The sequence below is a fragment of the Enhydra lutris genome, unplaced genomic scaffold, assembly GCF_002288905.1.
Source record: "Enhydra lutris kenyoni isolate GAN:26980312 unplaced genomic scaffold, ASM228890v2 scaffoldscaffold2, whole genome shotgun sequence".
NCBI classification, from domain to species: Eukaryota; Metazoa; Chordata; class Mammalia; order Carnivora; family Mustelidae; genus Enhydra; species Enhydra lutris.
The window spans coordinates 5,954,886-5,960,885 of record NW_019154086.1 but is presented as its reverse complement, the minus strand read 5'-3'; positions in this window follow the sequence as shown (position 1 = coordinate 5,960,885).

Genomic DNA, 6,000 nt, shown 5'->3' with positions numbered 1-6,000 from the left:
ATCAGAATACCATAAACGAGGTGGCTTATAAACTACAGGAGTGTATTTCTCACAGTTCTGGAGGCCGGGCGATCCAAGATCAAGACGCTGTCAGATGCAGTATCTAGTGAGGATCCACTCCCTGATAGTCGTTTTGTCTCTTTGCTGTGTGCTAACATACTACAAAGAGCAACGGGAGCTCTCTGGGCTCTCTCTTTTTGGGGGGGGGGGCTCTCTTTTGTAAGAGAAGCCATCCCATTCATGAGGGTCCTATCCTTATGACCAGATTGGTTCCCAAAGGCCCAACCTCCAAATAACATGACATTAGAGATTAGGTTTCAACATGAACTTGGGCGGGGGAACACAGGCTATAGCAGTCTGATACAGCAGTGGGGGAAACTCTTAACTACTGTTGTTTCAGAAGTATTTCTTCTGTTCCTTCTGTTCTTTTTGGTATTAGCATTGTGTGTAAGTTATACCTCCTGTAGTTGTCTCATAGCTCTTGGATATGTCATCCTATTAAATTTAAAAAATTTAGGCTGCTTGCTTCTTAAAGCATTATCTCAAAACAAACTCTACTGTAATTACAAAGGCCAAGCGGGCAGTAAGCAAAATAAGGATTAAGAAATTGATCCCAAGCCTCAGAAGTACCATTGTGAGGTACCTAGTTCCAAAGATCTGTCTCCATCTTACCTCCTTTCCTTTTCTTCCCAAGTGGCTGTTAGAGGTTCTGCTGCTTGTTCTTAAAACCAGGAAGCTCCTGCTTCTGGTATTTAAAAGAAGACAGTTCCAAGAGTAGGTTGGAGAGACCTGGTGGGTTAGGGGCTTGGCTGAATAATGTTCTGGCAGGCTACTAAGAGTTTGGATTTATGTCTAAATATGGCAACAGGAATCCCATCGAAAGATTTCATTACCTTTTTTCTTTTCATGTCAGACAGGCAATGTGATGAGGTCATGACAAGGTTTGAGGGAGGCACATTTCACAAGCTGGCTACACTTTTTTTTTTTTTAAGACTTTATTTATTCATTTGACAGATAGAGATCACAGTAGGCAGAGAGGCAGGCAGAGAGAGAGGAGGAAGCAGGCTCCCTGCCGAGCAGAGAGCCCGACGCGGGGCTCGATCCCAGAACCCTGAGATCACGACCTAGAGCCGAAGGCAGAGGCTCAACCCACTGAGCCACCCAGGTGCCCCTGAGGGAGGCACATTTCAAAGCGAGTGATGTGATCTGATATCCATTTACATTTTAAGACATTCACTCTCATTGCTGAGTGAAGAAGGGACTGAAGAACGGATAGGAATTGAGTCCAGAGATGGCTACCAGTTAGGTGTCCCAACTGAGTATTATCAGTGAAAATTCTTGGTTGTAAAAAATAGAAAATGCCAGCTGATTTAATCAGAAAGGAGCTTGTTTTTTAATTTTATTTTTAAAATAAGACCATTTGGTAGTTTGCAGATTCTGGAGGAAGAAGGGAGGAACCAGGCTTGGGAGTAAGTTTAACAGCCAAAGTTACATCACAGTCAGTTCAGTGTGGTCATTGCCACTGCCAAACCATAGCTTGCGCCATTGCTGCTGACGAGACGAGCAATCTGGCTACTGAAGCCTGAAGCACTGCCCACTCCCAGCTTCACCCTTTCCCCTCCTCCCATCCTCCTGCCCCACATCTTTGAGGCACTCTTAGCCACTCCATCCACTTGAATACTCTACTATACTTATTTTTTAGGGTTACTGGTTAGTGATGTCAAGTTTGGATGCATCTGATTGACCAAGCCTTAAGTCACAGGCTTATGCACTACAAGCAGAAAAGGGTGGGTTAAAGTACCTAGAATTTTCTGCATCTTCATTGTTAGGTAGTCTCTACTTCCCAGCAAAACTTACTGGTGAATATCCTGGACAAGTCTGCCTCCAGAGAAGCTGAGAAAATTGACACACCCAATCCAACAATGGAAAACTTTGTATGGTAGATTTAATTATTGACCCTTTTCTGTTATCTGTGCCCATTGCATGTTAACTCTGCAATCCCCAAACTAAGTTAGTGTATTTCCTCATCTTGGCTTTTTTCCTTGGCCATGTGACTTGCTTTTGCCTTGGAAAGTTAACAGACAAGCAGAAGCTTGAAATGTACTTGGGTGATTGATCCTGTGTTCCTGTGATCATGAGAGGAGTATGTGCCGGCTTGCCCACTTTTCCAAAGAGGCTGAGATGTGGAACAGACCCACACCCCTGCAGTGTGAAGCCAACATGTCTCTGCCACTGCAAGAGTCTCAATGAACAAACACCAGCTGTCCTGCAAATGGGAACCTGGCTGAGATCAGCAGCAAAACTTAGTGTATGCCTCTGAGTTTCTATGGGTTATTATGCAGCTGACTAGGTACCCTTGAGGGTTATCTGAAGGAACTCCACGGGTTGAAAAGGTTGGCAAGTTAAGTATAAGGCTTTAATTATGGAAACAAGAAATGTTTGTGTTCGGTCATGAGACCTGACTGTACTAAATTCTGAGACCTACTCAGCCTCCCTATGTATAGATGGTTTTCAAAATTCTCTTTCATATACTGGTCTTATGGCTTACAATCACTTTTGTAAACATGATCTTAAGCCCAGGAGTATTACTGTCCTGTGACTCAAGCTCCCTTGGGTCTAGCCAGTGGCTCTCTTCTAGAATGTCAAAGCTTTACAAATATATCTAACAGATCATCTTTTAACAAAATCACCTCCGTATGTACCTGTCTTTCCCACTGAAGACCTCATTCTTTTCATTACCCACTGACTGGCACTCTGGAATTGAGCTATCAGCTCACTCCTCCACTGAACACTCCCAATGGTTCTTCATGCCATCATAAGTAAAAGCCAAATTTTCCTTAGTGTCTACAAAAATCCCAAGTTGATATGGCTCTCCCACTTAATCTTTACTCACACTGACCTCCCTGGTATGCTTTACATTTGACTAAACCAAGGAACTTAGTCCACCAATATACCTTCCCCACGTATCCCTAGGGCTCACTTCCACCTCGTCTCTCTCAAATGTCACACTAAAGAGGAATCTAGTCTTCCCTAAAAGTTGATTATGTAAACTGCGTGTAAGGTTAAAACAGCATTTGTGTTCACTGCTTAGAGCTCTTAATAAACTCATTCTAACAGTGGTTTTCCCATGAAATTACAAAATTTATGGTGTAATTCCAGCACCACATCTTACAGTGGGGAGTATCAGCAGCAGTGAATGGAATGGATACTGGAAGACAGTTGTGCTGTTTCCAGTGTTGCTTATCTTGATGCACTTTAAGAATTAAACTTTAAGAGCCACAAAAAAGCAGACTATTCATTCCAGGTAACCCAATTTTCTAAGACTTCAGAGGTGCTTTTACCTATCAAATTTGAAAAGCTTCCAGGATGATTATACTTAACTGTGTAAGACAACTAAGGGTTTAGGGATTTTATTTACTGCGGGAAGGGTAAATTTGTTAAAATTCTTCTGGAAAATAACTTAGTGATATGTATTGGAGCATTCCTGAGCCTTAAAAAGGTTCATACACTTTAGAACTTATATCCATTTTAGAATTTAAGAATGGGAGAACAGAAACTTATAGATTACATTAATTTCTGGTAACAAGAGTCTAAGTAATTATTAAAAACTCTCAAATGGGGGCACCTGGGTGGCTCAGTGGGTTTAAGCCTCTGCCTTCGGCTCAGGTCATGATCCCAGGGTCCCGGGATCAAGCCCCGCATCAGGATCTCTGCTCAGCAGGGAGCCTGCTTCCACCTCTCTCTCTGCCTACTTGTGATCTCTGCCGGTCAAATAAAATCTTTTAAAAAAATGTGTATTTTAAAAAAAAATGGATGTTTCTAAAGTATTTTAAAGGCATCATGTTTAAGATATGGAAGTAGTAAGAATGTAAAGTGAATTAATTACATAGTTGATAATGTTTACAAGTGTCTATATAATACACACAAATACACACTTTCCATTTTCTCCAAAGAACCCTGATAAACCTAAGTTGTGTGGCAGAGATTACCATGTCAAGAAATTCAATTCCAGAATTCTTAGAATTAAAACTAATGTCCCTTTCACAGTGGAAGAAGTTCAAACTACCTATCAGTGATTCCTTAAAAGCATTACTTATTGCATGTTGGAGCTCAGGGTTGGTTATTACTAGCAAGACAGGCTCTTCAAAGTGATAGTAATGTTTAGCCTAGGTGAACAGATACTCAAATACAGGTTCATTGCTTTATTACCAACCCTTCTATCCAGCTACTTAGCCATATAGTGAGGTCACAAGACACTGTCTAGGAGATACCCATGAACTCAGTTACCTTTTAGACCAAGACAGTGGAGATTTACACTACTCTTAGTTCTCACTGGGAAAACTGATGTTAATCATTGGGGTCTTCTGAGTGGGTCTTGAACATTGAAGTCTGATTCTGGGTGATGCAGGCAGAGAGGGTAGAGAGCCACGTACAAATCAGGCTCGGTAGAACAGGGAGGTGGATCAGTTAGTTACCCACGGACTAAAGTATCAGCAAGCAGAAATTTTCCTGTAGGAGGTCAGCCACAACTACTCAATGCTGCTATTGTAATGTGAAGGCACTCATATATAATGCATTAAGCGAATGGTTATAGCTGGAAAAAAAACAAAAAACCTGGAAACCAGCCAGACTTAGTACAAGGGGTGCAGTTTGCCTACCTTTGGGAATTCAAAACTTAAGAGGGAAAGATAAACTGCTCTCCTTCCCACACAAATGCATATTGCTTCTAGCGCTGAACAGAAGAGTGAAAAAAAACCCTTTAGATTTTAGGGACATACCAAGTGACCTATTTGTCCCAATACAGAAAATTCATCTGGATTAGCACCTGCGTTTAAAATCACCATCTAAAATGTCCACCAGTCTACACACTGGCAAAACTAAGCAAGAAATGGAAAATGTCTGCATTCTCCATTTGCCAGAGCCACCATCACTACACCCCTCAATTCTCAGAGACAGGATGACTTAAGTCCTAAATGGCTTCCCATTGGCCTTTATCCCAAGGTTATGAGGATCTTCCTGGTTGAGGATACTAGTTAAAACCTACACAGGATTGGGGTGGGGGGGGAACCCCTCTCCCCTGGGTGATTCAAAGTTCCCCCACACTTACCACAAAGTAAGTTTCAACAGAATCCTAGTCACCTAGTTCCAAGCCTGTTTTAACTTTTTTCTTTTTTAAATCACAACAGTGTCTGTCTCTCATTCCCATGAACTAGTTTAACTGCAAGCCAGTATCTAGTATTTCTGGTTAAGTTTGGATATTTTTTTTCTCCTGTACATAGTTAAGTACACAAATGATTGCACAACCCTTTGCCAAAATTAGTAAAGTTGATATGCACAGGTGGTTCTTATTTTGGGTTTCTGGCCTCTTCTTCAAAGAGTTCAACAATGTCTTATGAATTCTCTATTGTGCCAGGCCTATGTTCACAAGATCCAGGTTTTAAAAATTATATAATCAAGATTTCGGTCTGTTGTCTGAAACAAAACCGATGGTGTGCACACTCCTATCAATAAATCCTTCCCTGTAAAATTTACCTAATTTTGATAATGTAAATAAATTTCACTTCTGGGTGAAACTTTTTTCCTAGTTCTTAATTTGTCCCCTTGCGCCTCTGTGGAGTTGAAATACTGATTAACAGGAAATGAGGGTTGGCATTGTTCGTTTTATCCCGAGGCATACTTTCCTTATGCAAGGAAAGCAACTAAGACCATTTTGGAGGGCTTGGGGTTCTCAAAGGCCTCCAAAAAAAAGCACAACAAAAAACACAATCTTAATGCCAATTGTTGGGATCTGACATTTCCTGAATAATGTGTGCTTTCACAAAACCCAAGTATGATTATGAATTTTAACTATTTTAGTTCAGCAGACCTCCAAATCAACTTTGCATTTGGTTTCAATCATCCCTGGCCTGCAGCAGTAAACAATGTATTGTTAGTACTGGCATATAAAAACCTGAGGTTTTTTTGCCTTAAGGCAAGAATTTCAAGACTTACTTATCCAAT